Consider the following 16,989-nt stretch of genomic DNA (forward strand, 5'->3'; position numbering starts at 1 on the left):
GCTTGCTAGGCAACAAGGCCCGATAAAGTACAGTGCACTAGTATAAAGCCTACTAGGCTTAAAGCCTGAATTCAATACATTTCAATTTCACTATTGACCTTCATTAAATCAAACGTTCAAAAATCAAGAAACACTACAATTACTAAAGTAAAATCAAGTAATAAATAAATTATCAATAACATACTTATATAAACGAACTTATCGGACTGGTTTGCAGTAATGGTTCAAATATAGTGACTACTCGACAACCTTTTACTTTCCATGATCATTAACACGTTCTTGATATAAAATAATAATTTCACTCAATTAATCAAATCAACAGCAAAATGATTTCATTTATGCAATTAAGCTTCTTTTTGACATTATACAAAATTGCCCTCAACTTTTCACTTTCATTCAATTTAGTCCTTAAGCAATAAGCATGTAATTTAACCGTTTTTCTATTAAAACCCAAGATTGCCGAATCTTAAAGGATTCCTCATCCAAACATTTTTGCAATTATTTCATACCAAACCCTTGTAATTTATCAATTAATCAATTTAGTCCTCAAACTTAAAAATCATCAAAAATTAATTTACAAAATAATCCTATCTAGTAACCACTCAATAAGATTTCACAATATTTCAAGAATAACTCTAACTCATCAATCGCATAATCTAAAACGTTCGACAATTTTGCAAATTAGTCCTCGGGTTAGCTAAATCAAGCTAATACGGGCTCAAAAACATAAAAGTTACAAGAAAATGACTAAACTAAGCTTACCATTCAAGGACTTAAAGTTTTGAAGCTAAACCCTAGCTCCCCTTTTTTTTCGTGAGAAGAAGAAGATGAAGCAAGCTAAAATGAAAATGGTTTTAGCTTTTGGTTCTTTATTTTATCTATTAAACAGTATAATAATATTATCACTTATAAAATATCACATTTTTTTAATTAAAGAACCCCACTAACCATCTAACTTAAATAAAAATGGTCCAATTACCATTTAGAACCTTTATTTAATCCTCCTACCGTTTGACACAACTAATTAATAAAAACCAACTTTTACAACTTTAACGATTTAGTCATTTTTGCTTCCAAACAATAAAATTTCCTAACTAAATTTTAATATAATAATAATAACCTCATAAATATTTAATAATAATATTTACGAATTGACACATCGGAGTTTTTGGTCCCGAAACCACTGTTTCCCACACTACGAAAAGCAAGTTGTTACAATTATTCAACAAGTTAAAGTTATCTGTAAAAAAGGATGTAAATAATAGTGTAATTCATGGCAGATCACTCCCCCACACTTAACTTGTTGCTTGCCCTCAAGCAACCAAAACACAAATATTGGAAAATGAGAAAAATAAATTTAATATGAAAATGACTTAATTTTTTTCTTTAAACAAGCTAAAGTTAGTGAAGATGGATTTAAATAAGAACTGTACATCTAAACTCCCCCATACTTAAATTTTTGCTTGTCCTCAAGCAAACCATGTCTAGATGCATAGCATGAAATAAGAAAGCGTCCCTTGGATATTATTACTACTATGAACTAGGTTGTCAAATATTAAAGGTATAATAATTCTTATCGCACATGTAACTTAATCTTGATAGTTCAATTCCTTTAAATTTTTTTAAAGTAAATTAGGATTAGTTTACAAAGTTACATTACTAACAAATTAGAAATAATTACCATGACCAAATGTTTAACAATAACACCATTAACATAAATCAAGCAGATATGTAGTAGACACAGTCATGTGAATGAAAAACATACATTAAATAAAATTGTTAGCAATTCTGGAAGATTATGCATAGGAATGCTTAAGTCACATTGGTCTTCTAGGCTTGTAACGTTCTAAGGCTTAGGACGGTATGAGTTCAAAGAAAAATATGGCTCAAAACGATTCAAACATTAGAAATAGTTAGGTGTATGACATTGTTCCCTCTCTTCCCCTTAATGTCCCATCTAAGATGACCGCATTTTGTTTGCCTCTCTCACCTACCTTATCTCTCAATGTAGGAAGATACAATATAATACTAGCAACTATGGTCGGCTTAACAAGTTTTGGTGCACTAATGATTTTGTTTTCTCACTTTTGTAACTATTTGTTTTGTCACTTGACTTTTTACTCTTTTCTCAGTTATAGTGTTTTTATTCGATACTTTTTCCACTCATTTTTAATTTTGACTTTTTCTAGATTTTTTTCTTTTTCGTACAATTTTGCTCGACCTATAATCGATGTATCACATTGTTTCTACCTTTTTTTCCTCTTTTTTTTAAACCACCATAATGTATCTACCTAAACCCTCAATATCTATGGCCTTATGTCTATTTCGTAATGTATTAAAGGACTAAAGATCGGAAAAAGTCCAAGTTTTATGTGTGGTCTTTGGGTTTCAATTTTGTTGGTTCATAAAAAAGGAGTTATCAGGCTGAAATAAGGAGGCTAGGGATTCATAGCATGCAGGTATGATCATTTGAGAACTGGCTATTAAAGCAATGCCTTAGGTCATCCCTAAGCATCCCACCATACATAATTTCTTTCATTCTTCGAATTAAATCGAATGGATGATAATCAACTCGAGCATTCATGTCTCTACGACTACCTATAAGACTTATATCTCATATAACATCATTAAACATTCTTAGGTACTTCTAATCTATTATGCAATTTAACTAGGTAACTTAATCAGTTTCCCTAAAAAATAATAAAATTATCTTATATCAATAAAAATTTCATGCTTGACTAGAACCATTACATGCTTTATTATCTTCAATCGCTATTCATAGTATTAATATAATCCAAGCACCATGCAACAATAATAATTTCTTTTTTTGTAAAGTAAATAAATAATTAACTAAAAAAGTAAAAACATACAAACTAATCTTATGTTCTTCCCCCCACACTTTATAACATACATTGCCCTTAATTTAAAATAATTAAAGTGAGAACAAGAAAACTTCCTTGAGTAGGCTAAGTTTTTATTGTTATGATAATTTCGGGATTTGTGTGCTCCAAACGGATGGAAGAGTTCCTAAAAAGGAAAACATTCTATGAAAGAAATATAATGTAAAGAAGATTAAATTAAAAAAGAAGAAGAAAAAGAAGGAGTTTTGATTATGGATGACTGAACGTTTAAAAATATCCAGATGAGCTTGGACCTTTAACTTTGCAAGGTGTGTTCTATCTAGGATGTCGCAACATTAGGGTGTGCTGTCACGACATCGAGCCCAATTTCTAGCTTCTTTGATATTTTTCGGTTCTATCACTCAATGATATCTACTCCTGCTGTGGGAAAACTAACGCAACTAAGATTAAAAAAAATAAACGAAAAAAATAAAATTGAAACAAAATTTTAAACCAAAAATATAGGTTCTTTAGAAACCAGGACGATTTGTGTTGCCACCATAGAAGAACTTCCACCTGGTTCTCAACACTTTGATTCGATGTTTGTTCTGATGTCGATATATATAAACCAGCCCCTTTTGTCACTTCCAATGATGTTTCCTTATTTTCGATCGATGCGACATCCATATTACGAGCCATTTGGTAGCAAATCTAAGCCAACCCAAAATTATTTTTTGGGGTATTATTGCCTCGAACTTTCTCCTCTCCATTTCGTGTGAAGTTTTGGTCACTTATGTTTTGTGGCCCTTGTCAGATGAGAATGAGTTGAACTTATCAATCTCTCCAGCTAGTAACTTCTCTACTATGGCCAAAAAGTGTATTAGCTCTTCTACACTTTCATTCAAAATCAGTTTAAGCTCCATGTTAGTGAGTACTTCTACTTTTACGTCAATGGCTACATCTACTGTTATTATTATTTCTACGTCAATTGGATTCGAGACCACTTCAACCATATTCAATTCATGCCCATGATCTCCGGTTCGAAACTCTTGTTAACTATTATGGTTTAATTCAGGGTGGTCAACAATAAAACAAGGGTCTTTTGGATCAAGTTTGGGAACATCGTGCACTACCTCTTCCCTTGGAGGTAGCGCCTTAGATATCTCTTGGAGCATTTTCCTTATTTGTTCCATCATGTTTGACATGTTTGATAATCTTTCGGAATTAGACGGCTAAGTAGTTTCACATGAAGGAATCTTATGTAGATCACAAAGAGATTCATCTAGGTGTTTGGGTATATCATTGTCTTTGTTTTATGGCTCATCAAAAGGTTTGTATGAGTACTCTCCATTAGTTCGTCATCACTCCATTTGACCAAACTATTATGTAGCTCCATTCGTCATCCTAAGAGATCTTTTTAGCATTAAACCACCTATAATTAAAATTTTCGATAATTAGCTCGTTTAGTCAACAAGGTGAACAATAAATAAGTAAATAAAATTTAAAAAATAAAATAACACAATTAATGAAAGAAATTTAGAACATTATCTAGCTCGTTCCTTTTTTAACTAATGTTATTCACAAGTAGTTGATTCAATAACAATTATCATTGTCGTAATCCTTGAAAACGGGGCCAACAACTTGACCACCTCTACACATGCCAACTATAACACCTTATACCCTACTCGATTGTCGAGCCTGAATATCAGGATGCCACACCACCGTCTCATGTCATACTGATAACTCTTGAGAAAAGTTATATTTCAGGCGTATAAGTTATATTTCAGGCGTATAGATTGAATTAATTTTTTTGTAATTAAGTAAATATGTTTTGATTTTAAAGATATTTTTAGAACATTGCATAATAAAGCTTGGATTGTGCTATAAATGACATCATTTGTTACTGGGGAAGAATGGCGTTGGTTATTGTTGGCGGCAAGTGCAGGATGAAGAAGAAAAGAGAGAAAGAAGAAAGAAAATGAAGGGAGTGAAAATTGCCATGGCAAAATGTTGGTTAAATTTCCAACAAGAGTGCCATGGCAATTCCAGGAAGGTGACGCAACACTCAGTCCCCATCACTCTCAGCCAACTGTACTTGTACTAGATAAATCACCCTGAAAAAGAGTAAGCAAAAGGTGTGTGCTAAGAGGGATGGACCTACCCTATAAAGGAGGAAAGAGAAAAGAAAAGAAAAGAAAAAAAGAGGATTTTAGGGAGAGAGGAATTGGAGAGCAGTTCTTTCTCGGCATCAAGTTCTCGTGGAAAATTTTAGGGAAAAGAGAGGATAGGGTAGTAGCTTATTGAGCAAAAATAAAAAAAGGAAGGAAGGGGAAGAGAAATCTGCCCTAGGTTTTGCATCAAATCTCAATATTAAAGTGAAAGCTGCAGTAGTAAGAGCTTCTTGCAGTTTTGCCTTTATTTTCTGATTTGAACTTTGTGATTCGTAAACTTGAATGATGATGTTGAATGATTTTGTTTTGGATTTAAATGTCCAATCCATGAGCTAATTCTTATTGGGGTGGAATTATTTGGGTGAATTTTTACTATCTTTAATGCCCATGGTCTGATTTTGAATAGATTACTGTTTCATTTGATTTGTGATTATTTTAAATGCATGCATTCAATCTTTAGACATAGATGATTGTATGGTATGTTGTTAGATCTGATTTAATTCTGAAAAGGTTAAATAGATTGAATTATTATCGGTTGATACAGGTGAGTATTCGAAAGAATATTCTTAGTACTCTAGATGTAGAAGTTGCGATCTGTACAGGAAAAGGAAGAATAGTCTGGATATCATTCTTGAGTTCTGTAGACATACAAAAACTCAAAATAATAGCTTAAAGTCTAGCTCTCGAAAGATGCAGACTGCAGTAGTGAATTCTTGAGCAGTAGAATACTCAAGATTTTTCCATGGCATTATTATGATATAAAAATAAAACCTAAGTAATTCCAACGTTTATCATTCAATAGTAAAAATCCTCCCCACTTATTCTTTGATAATTGCCACAGCATTTCAATTGCCCTAGCATTTTTTCATTTGTAATTGATTTTATTAATCCATTCATTAATTCTTTTCACCAATTTGTCATTTGTTTCTTTTGCACAGTTTAATTAGTCAAATTCATAGTAATAGCATAACCATTTTTTACTTAATTCCGATCCCTATAGAGATGATACTCACTCGTCACTTTGTTACTTGATTCAACGTGTATACTTGTACATTCACATTACACATTCACACGCGACACATACACAATAATTAAAAGCTCAGTCTTAAAGATACGCCTTCCATTTTACTATTTGTATAGGTTTTAAGTGGAACATGCTCCTAATTACCATTAAGTCTTACTAAATACACCTTAAGCATAATATACTAACATTTTTACATACATAAGGGCCACTTAACAAAATTTAAAAACTAAGTACGTAGGTATCGATATTGACACATAGGTATGGATATTTCTCTCAAGTGGTATTAATACCACCTAGAAAGTCGGTAGCAAATTAGCATTATGTTTCTCGTCTAAAATCCAAGGTCTCAAAAATTATCGATACCTTTCGAAAAGTACCGATTATTTTACCCTGAGTATCAATACTCATGGTAAGGTTTCAATACCAAATTATGTTGCTGACTTCCTGCACTTTCAAAAAAACATGGAGGTAGCAATATTAAAACCCAAATATCAATACTTCTACTCTAGACGTAAAAAATACAATAGTTCCAGGCATATAATTCATAACATCATGTATCATTCACTTCATCAAATGGTCACTAAAATGTCTGAAGTAATAGTCTAAAACATCATAATCATGATTGAGCAAGAAACCAATAATTCAAACTAAAATTGCATAAGTCCTAAGCAAAAATAACCATGTCAACAACTTAAAAATCATAGCAAAAACCAGCATATAGTCTACAACATTGCCTTATTCCCTAAACATAAATGAATAGATAATAAACACCTATGAAATAACACAAAGACTTGATTGGATCGCCCCTCGAAGCCACACTGCTCACATCGTGATGCTACTAATCTGCAATTGTTTAAGAAGGGAGTGAGTGAGCTTAACAAGCTAAGTGAATGCCTAGAACAACTACCATGCAAACAGTTCATCAAGCATTAGTGAAACATATATGTGGCATAATTATAGTAGCCTTAACTTAGTTGACATATTTTACTTCATATGCATACTCGATAGTTTAGTTACAGAGTCAATACATACATATTCATGTAAATGTCGCAATACACACAATCACATTAATAGACAATTTCCATAATAGTCACATATCATATAAACTCATATCACAATACAGACGTATTCATATTTTAATATAACTTGAGATAATTTGGCACTTGAGTTATGAAACGTAAAACTGGGCATTATCACCACTTATCAGATACACGGATCTCCAACATGCCACATAGACTCATATAGTCAAACATGTCCCGTAAGTGAAACATTAAGCTAATACATTCCAACACACCAAACATGTCACGTTGAATGGAGCTTAGCTCATATTCCCTTATCTCTGCAAACATGTCCTAGGCCCTCAATGCCAAAATCATATATACATATAGGTGAGTACTCACAATCTTATGGTATGCCAACTATATCCAATGATCTAAAGTATCACAAGGGCAAAATATCTGTATTTAGACGCACATATTACTTATCGATTTCTGATTACTTTCACTACACATTTGTGTCATTTGCACAATATTATCACCGTCACTTAGCATGTATGACATGCCTACACATATACTCCTTTACAACAGTATTCATGAACATATAACACAAATATAACATCTCTTTCAGTTCACAATTTCATAATAACACAAGCACGTATCTCACAAGATAAAAATGTGTATAAGAAAGCTTACCTCGAAATTTAGAGTAGGGGTTTAAGCTACCACTAAATTCCTAAATAACGCATTGAATTGTGTCCACAAGAAGCTAATCTAAACATTCACCATTACACTTTCACCGAAATGCCGAATGCTAGCCGAAATGCCGAATGCTCCAACTAGCATTTCTTAGCTTGTAGATGGTCTTAGCGAATACAGAACTTCAACACAACAATTCACACAACAATACATTCAAAAATCAACTAAGCTATGTTCCAATGTAACACCCTAGAAATTGGGCCTAGAAGTATTGGGCCTTGAGCAAAAGGAATGATTAGGAAACTGTGCACAAAAGTATGTCTGCTTTAGTGGTTAAGGGTTGTGAGAGGAGTTGGAAAAGTCCTGGGTTCAAACCTAGGCTTTAGCAAAAATTTTGGTTTTAAGTGGATAAAACCTTGGATGCTTAGATGTAGGCCTTTTAAATTTTTGTGTTAAAAATATGTCATAATGAAGCATGTGGTCTAGTGGTTGTGGCATTATTAAGTTTATAAGGGAGTATGGGTTCAAGTCTTGGCTCTTGCATTTTAATTTTAGTTTTCTCTTAAATGAACCTGGACACTGGCACTTAGGCCTTATTAGTAATAATGCTTGTTTTGTGTCAAGAAAGAGCTTGTGGTCTAGTGGTAAGTGGAATGTTCAAGGATGCAAGGGAGCTCAAGTTTGAGTCTCACGGGACTCTAAGGCTTAGTGAAATTCGGCTAAGGGGAAAGGAAGGGAGCATTTTTGGCACAAGGAAATTCGTTGCTCGATTTTGAGAGGGTTGAAAGAAAGGTGCGGAATGTTCTTTGGGATTTTTCTACCATTCAGGGTTTCTTTTGGGTTTGCGTTTCAGCTATTGAAGTGATCAAAATTTCCACTACTTCTCCTCCTTCCTTCAATTACCGAATAGGTAATCTTCTTTTTGGTTTCTTTTTCTTTCTTTGCTTTGCCGAAATCCTTTTCCTCTCTCACTCTTGGTTCTGCTTCTTCTTTTCCTTCTGAATCCTTCTCCTCTCAGCCTCCCTTCTAAATTGGAGCTACTCTCTATCTTCTTCTTCTCTGCTTCCCACTCTCTTCCAATCATAGCCGAATTCTTCATAAGGCTTTTTGTGTATGTTCAGTTTATCATCTTTCCCTATTGTGTTTGGCCGAATATACCTGAACTATTCCAACAGATCCCATCATCATCAATTTTGGGTTCTAAAATCTCTAGAAGGGAAATGGAGGTTTCCGATAATATGTTGCGTAAAGAGATATCAATGGTGGCAAGTAGTAGCCATTCTAAGGCAGGATCAGGAATGGTGCCACCTGAAAATGGGCACGTAGTCCCTATCCCCAATTTTAAGCAGCGTAAGGTGTCAACTGCTCGGGATTTTTCGTCGGGTTGCAGCAAGGTGGCTGCACCAATCTCTGGATCAAGTGGGCTAACCACAACCGATTGATCTAGTCAAGGGAGAGGTAATCTGTTGTACAAGTATTTTTTCGGTAGAGGTTGTTTTTGATAAGTTGGTTGGGATTCGATTAACTTGTTTGACAAGTGATTAATGGTTTGCCTTGATTGAATGTAGGTTGGAGTCCTCGTGGGTCTTTCTCACATTTCGCAATCAGGTGGGTATCTATACACCATAAATCATTACTATCGTAAAGCTGAAAGAGTGTGTAATCACACCCACACTCAACTGCAAGTCGACAAAAGCCGAAAAGTCGTGAACACGGCGTTTGAGACCACACGGGCGTGCGATCACTCGACTGGTAAGCCCTACGTGCGATTCGTGGGCAAATGATCGAATTACCTGCGAAGGGTAAAATGACCGAGATACCCTATTAGGGTAAAATGACCGAATTACCTCCAAAAGGTAAAATTATCGAAATACCCTTGATGGGTAAACTTACTGAAATACCCCCGATGGGTAAAATTATTAAAATACCCTCGATGGGTAAAATTATCGAAATACCCTCGATAGGTAAAATTATTGAAATACCCTCGATGGGTAAAATTATCGAAATACCCCTGAAGGGTAAAATGACTGAAATACCCTCAATAGGTAAAATTATCGAGATACCCTTATAGGGTAAAATGACTGTTATACCCCTAAGAGATAAAATGACTGTTATGGCCTTATGTTATGTATGACTGATTTGCTCTATGATATGTATGACTATGATTGAGCATGACATTTTGCATACACGTATGATATTATGTCACGACATGTTGCATGGGGTAGGGTTGTTATATTTGGGGGAAGTGTACTGTACTGTTAAGGTCACACGGGTCGCCCAAGACGACTGTGTACCTACTGGTGGCTTTGCCACATATACTGTTACTGGCAGCTTTGTTGCGATACTGATACTAGCAGCTCTACTACGATGCTATTGCTGGCAGCTTTGCTGCGATATTGGTGTGTTGGCTGGGTGGGTCAATTTTATCCCTACATGGTGTGTTGGTGGTACGGAGTGGTGTGTTGGCTGGATTGGGATGGGCCACATTATTGCACTACACTATTACTGTATTGGGCTAAGGCCCACACTGTACTGTCACTGAATAGGGATAAGGCCTAGACTATTACTGCATGTTGTTTACTGAATGACTGATAGGGGATTACACACTGAGTTTTCGTAAACTCACCCTTTTGTCTAATGGTACAGGTAATCTCCAGCATTAGACGGCTTGGAGCAGCGAGGGACTCGGAGAGGGCCACAGAACTGCACATGTTTTATTCTATTTTGCTGATTTACTTAAGCAATTTGATTTTGATTCGGGTTGTAATAAGGCCTCTATAATTTTTTTGGATTTTACATTTGGGATTTGATGTGATTGTGATTTATATCTTCTAGAAGTAGAACATGGTTTTCCAAAACAATAACTATTTTCTAACATTACATTTCCGCACCTCAATTTTTAAATATCACATTCTCGTAGATCATTTGCTTTAAATTAAGCTTTCTTTAACAACAAGGTTTTGAAGGTAACAACTTTTTAATAAACCTCAATTGAAAATAAACAAATGCAAACTGAGGTTATATACCAGTTTTAAATGGCAAGAAGTTTGAAATTTCAAGAAGGGTTTTTAATGAAAACATGGTTTTCGTAAAACAATTTAATGTGATGCTAGATTCGAGCCTAACTTCTAGGTCGGGTTTGGGCCGATATAACTGAAACCTTTAACACAACAATATCTACATTCGAATATCTTGATCTAAGCTTAATCTTTTCGCCTAAAATAAGTTTCGTTCATCTTTTAATTCACCTACGACTAATTTTGAACCTTTAAACTACACTAAAATACTCAGTTCATAGTATCGACTTTTTTTACATGTTTATGGCTATTTTTCCAAAAAAATCATTAAAACCCAAGAAATATTTAACGAAACTTAAAAAAAAGTTTAGAAACCTCTTAATCATGTCAAAACCTATTGATTAACACTTTGAAATCACATTTTTACTCGAAAATCTAAAATTCACCATTTATAACTCTATTTTCTGCTTTTTATCAAAACATGCAATTTAACGACTAAAAATTCAGTTTCAAAAACCTAATAATATTAAAAACTAATGGGTAGACGATTGGTTACCTTTGATGGAAGAAAAATAGACTTTTTCTGAAAACCCAAAAAACCCACACGTGAAGAAGAGGATGAAATCAATAGAATTTTGGATGTTTTCTTGAAGATTTATAAAGGTTTAATACTTTGGGAATGATGGAAATTAAGAGGATTATGCTTTGAAATGTGGGTTTTTAGGTTCAATTTTAAAATTTGGTAAAATTGCAACGTAAATGCTCACAATTTTGACCCTGTTACAAATCAATCCTTTTTCTAAAATTAAAGGTGTTTAAAACTCATTTTCAAAAAAAATTGGTTGGATTTTAAAAAAACCATAGTCGAAAACATTATCGATAAATCATGTCGCAAAATTTCATACACTCTAAGGCTAAAATTCCTAAATTAACCCTAAAACTCCTAGGCACTATTTTGGGGTGTTACACCAACGTGCAGAGTGTGAATACTTCAACTGAAAATATATATTTGAGGTGGTGTCTGCATGTATACGAGTTAGGTTGTAATATAGTTACAACGAAGTAGGTAAGTACTCCAAGGATCGTACCCAAGGGATTGCAGTTCAGGGAAAATTGCTATCAAGCGAATTTCTGGGAATAATTACTAATCTACTTGAGTTATGAATTAGTAGTGTTAATATTGAAGTAAGATGATGATTATATTAATAAAAAATAAATTGAATTAAGCCTAAATCTTCTCCTAAGTTCATGTATCGACTTCTCTTATCCTTATTTCGACTACGCAAGTTCTTTTAGCCTAGATCTAATTGTTTTACCTAATTAATTGTTGATGTAGGGTTCTAATCAATCAACTAGTCGATACTCTAGCAGGATCTTCCGATACGTCTACTACAATAACAAGTCAGCAAGAACTACTTATCTTTTGACCTCACAGTCCAGACCAATTTCGGGTTAAGGTGTTCACGAATAAACCATACCAATTTTCAGTTAATTCCCACCAAAATGACTTCCTAGTGTTGTCAAGCCTAGGGTTGAAGCTATTCTTTTCCCAAATAGTTGATTTGCTAGGAAATTTCATCCTTTAATCAATTAATACATTTAGAATAGTTGAAACCATGTGAGATATGTATGAAGCATAAATTGATTCTAATCTTTACATAAACATTCAATTAAACAACGTTAAATAAACATATATAAAAAATAGAATAAAGAAAAAGAGATGCTCATAGATTTATTGATGAAAGCGTGGCTCTGGAATAATCTGCACTCGTGGTAGTCTCACTTCAGAATAGGATCTTCCGATTACAAGAACATAAAATACCCTAAGTAAAAACTAAGAATGAAATAAAAAACCATAATTATATTTTCTATCTCCCTCAAATTGTGTGTTTAAACTAATTACAATGGCCTTTGTATAGGCTAAACTCAAAATATTAAAGTGCCTAAATTGTCATCGAAGTCCTTAGAGTTCAATTAGGACAAATACTCTTAATTTCCCTCCAAAACAAAATTATCGCATGCAGGATTTTTTTGGGCTGCATAGGGCTTGGTTGCAACACAGGCCTACGATGTTGCAACCAAGCACATGGGGTATGTCGCGACATGATAGGGAGTGTGTCGCGACATCAAAGTAAATTTCGCTCCAGAACTCGTTTTTGGTTTCTATCTTCCACGTTGAGACATTAGTGTCATGGTGTGGCAACATAGGCATCAGTTTCGGGCTGAATATGCATCTTTAGCTCCCTATTTGTCCTACAAGACAATGTATCCTTATTTAGATATATAGAATGTAACAACCCTAACCCGTATCCATCACTAAAATAGGGTTTCAGAGCGTTACCGTAAAAAACATATCATAAAAACAAACATTTTCAATATGAATATAATTATAGCATAACTCAATCACATACATGCATATCGTCCCTTATTCGAGCCTTCGAGGCCCTAGAAACACTTTAGAAATAATACGGGACTAAATCAAAAACATTTGATACATTTAGGAAAGACTTAGAAAAATTAAACTGCAGGGGTCACACGCCCGTGTGGCCAGGCCGTGTGACTCACATGGCTGAGACCCACGCTCGTGTCTCAAGCCGTGAAACAATCGAAATAGGGACATACGACAGTGTCCCAGCCCGTGAAACTCTCTGACTTGGGTTACACAGCCAAACCACATGCCCGTGTGCTAGGCCATATAACACTCGAAATGGCCTCACACGCCTATGTGCCAGGCTGTGTGTTAGGCCGTGTAACCGCCTGACCTGCAACCTTTAAAAACTACAGGGGACACACGGTCGTATTGCTTGGCCTTGTCTCACACACGGCTAAGATGCACGCTCATGTCTTAGGCCGTGTGGACAAGAAATTGACCAAAATCAAGCCATTTTCTTCACCCATTTCAAACATGTACCTACAAGCCATTTGCACCCTTAACCAAAGCATCTAAACATACCAATTCAAGCATAAAACAACCAATTCAATGAACCATAAATCCATCAAACCAATATGCCAACAAGGCACCTCAAATGCATTTAACCATATCTTACCTAAACATGGAAACATTACCACATTTCATACATACATATCAAGATCAATACCATTTCAAAACTTACCCTATTTTGAATATAGCAAAACTATTCCAACACATACCATATCTTGACCATACTGAAACCAATTCATCATATATCATTTTAGTCATTCAAACATGCATCAAAACTAAAGCACATTAACACATACTAATAAGCACATAAATAATTTTGTAAATGCCATTAACCTTTAGCCCGATGAACTAATAACTTGACTCGGATACTCGGGTAACTATACCACACCAGAGGCATCAAAGATGCATAATCAAAGTGTAATTAGGAGTACGAATGTGCGATTAGGGGTGCCAAAGTGCAATCAGGGGCATAGATGTGCCTTCAGGGGTACCGAAGTACAAATAGGGGAACAGATGTGCATTTAGGGGTATCGAAGTACAAAAAAAAGGGTACTTCTTCATTTTTGTAAACATAATTCGAGGTTACCTGAGTAATGAAAACTAATATAAAAGATTAAGTTCGACCTTCCACTATCTATACTTTTGTCGTTATCAATCTCTTTTATGAAAGCTAGAAATGAGATACATAATGAAGCTATTTCAATAATTAATATCAAAGCATTGAACCATACTGGAGACATAACCATCAGATGAATTAGAAGTACTACTTTGCTTCTTTCCACGAGAATCTTCACTCAGACGAACCACAATGCTCTAATAAGATAGAGACTACAACCGAATAGTTAAAACAATGCCTCAAATATCAATGAGGCACCTCAAAGCAAATGAGAAAAACCAAATATAATTCCAGCAACAACAAGTCCAGTCACACGTCATTTAAAAAGCTGAGATCTATATCAACATGCTCACATGAGCCAACCTAGAATTATAACTGTAATAGATGTAATAATCTCAAACCAATGTACATCTTTACAGATGAACAATATATGATCAAATAGACCATAAGAACAATAAGAAGGACGAGCTAAGGAATTATAAGATGTAAAGCTCTACTAAATTTACGAACTTACTCGTCCACATCAAGCTATTTCTATGGAAGACCATACGGTATAATAAGAATATATTGACTATTAAAGAGACTGATGGTATATCCAAGAAAATCCTGAAGGAGAATATCATTCAGACGTACTAGAATTAGCTGTAACATAAGCAACATAAATTCTATACACACAAAGCGGAGCAACAATTAATAGAAGCAGAAAAATAATAACATATGAGTTTTGCCATAGAATGCCAAAAAAATAAAGCAATGTCGATCATTAATCAGTCAAACTAACCATACCTCTGCCTAACATCATGATTAGCTAGCTTCCCCACACAACAAGAACCATATCTAGAGATAAAACAACCGTATATCCGATGAAGAAATCAATTCAGAAGAAATCTCGACTAACCCATTCTTTAGATACTATAACAGTTAAAGTCGATCACCAGAAAATAACTTCTTTAACAGTGACGTTGTGCATCCCGAATAATCTTCAGAAAGATCTATATCTCCTCTAGAGTTCTCTTTATTTACTAACCAATTCTTGGCTTTGACCAGATTATTACTCATTCAATCGTTGAACTCTTCTGCTTCACACTTGTGGGCTTTCACAACAGAAATACCATAGACATTCCGTGATATAAAATTTTGAGAATGAGGGGGGAGATTGTAATGCCACAAAATATAATTGTCATGTATAAGCATAAAATATAACATTCACTATTAACAAAAACACTATAAATCTCTACTCTAACCTTTATAAATTATGCATACCATTTGAAACCTTTTAATCGAAGACTTGAATATTCTTTCAACATCATCGGAATTAGCTCGATCGAAAGAAAACTTTATCCATAAGAAAATATAATTCATCTTGAATTAGGAGATATCACACTATCACAGGTTATATAATGACATGTATCCATTGCCAGAATAGGGTTACGGAGCATTATCATAAAAGCACAACATAAAAACATACATTTTTAATGTGAATATAATCATAGCATAACTCAACCACATACATGCATATTGTCCCTTATTCGAGCCTTCGAGGCACTAGAAATAGTTTAGAAATAATTTGAGACTAAATCAAAAACATTTGAAACATTAACGAAAAAATTAGAAAAATTTAAACTGCAAGGTTCACACGCTCATGTCTCAGGTCGTGTAACAATCGAAATAGGGACACACAATCGTGTCCCAGCCAGTGTTCGTGCCTATGTTCGTGCCTGTGTGTCGGGCCGTGTGCTAGGCTGTGTAACCACCTGACCTGCAACCTTTAAAAACTATAGGGGACACACGGTCGTGTTGCTTGGCCTTGTGTCACACACGACTGAGACACATGCCCGAGTCTTAGGCCGTGTAGACAAGAAATTGACCAAAATCAAGTCATTTTCTTCACCGATTTCAAACATTACCTACAAGCCATTTCCACCTTTAACCAAAGCATCTAAACATACCAATTCAAGCATAAAACCACCGATTCAACAAACCATAAATCCATCCAACCAATATACCAACAAGGCACCTCAAATGCATTTAACCATATCTTACCTAAACATAGAAACATTACCACATTTCATACATACCTATCAAGATCAATACCATTTCAAAACTTACCCTATTTTGACTACAACAAAACTATTCCAACACATACCATATATTTACCATATTGAAACCAATTCATCACATATCATTTTAGTCATTCAAACATGCATCAGAACTAAATCACATTAACACATACTAATAAGGCATCAAAAGTACCAAACCAAGTAACTTATACAAACTAAAATATCAAACAATCATTCAACTAAACATCATTATATGTCCACCTATACATGCCATTATAACCATAAACATCATATCAAAACTACCAAATTGACTACTGGATAGTGTGATAGATTTTCGACGAGCTTCCAACCGAATCGAGCTTTCTGATGACCTACAGGAAAATAAAACAACTAACGTAACTAATAATACTTAGTAAGTTAGTATATAGGTAACATAACTATTGGACATATTAGAATAAAGAACTAGGCATAAATTTTCATTATATCATAAGTTAACTTTCACTTTTCTATTCAATACACATTTCATGGACGCCATCTTGTAGCTTTCCATATACATATATATATTTTAAGCATTTCATATAACCATTTCACTTAAATGTTTCTCCTTACCATAATACTTACACATT

Source organism: Gossypium raimondii, chromosome 8 (genome assembly GCF_025698545.1).
Source record: "Gossypium raimondii isolate GPD5lz chromosome 8, ASM2569854v1, whole genome shotgun sequence".
NCBI lineage: Eukaryota > Viridiplantae > Streptophyta > Magnoliopsida > Malvales > Malvaceae > Gossypium > Gossypium raimondii.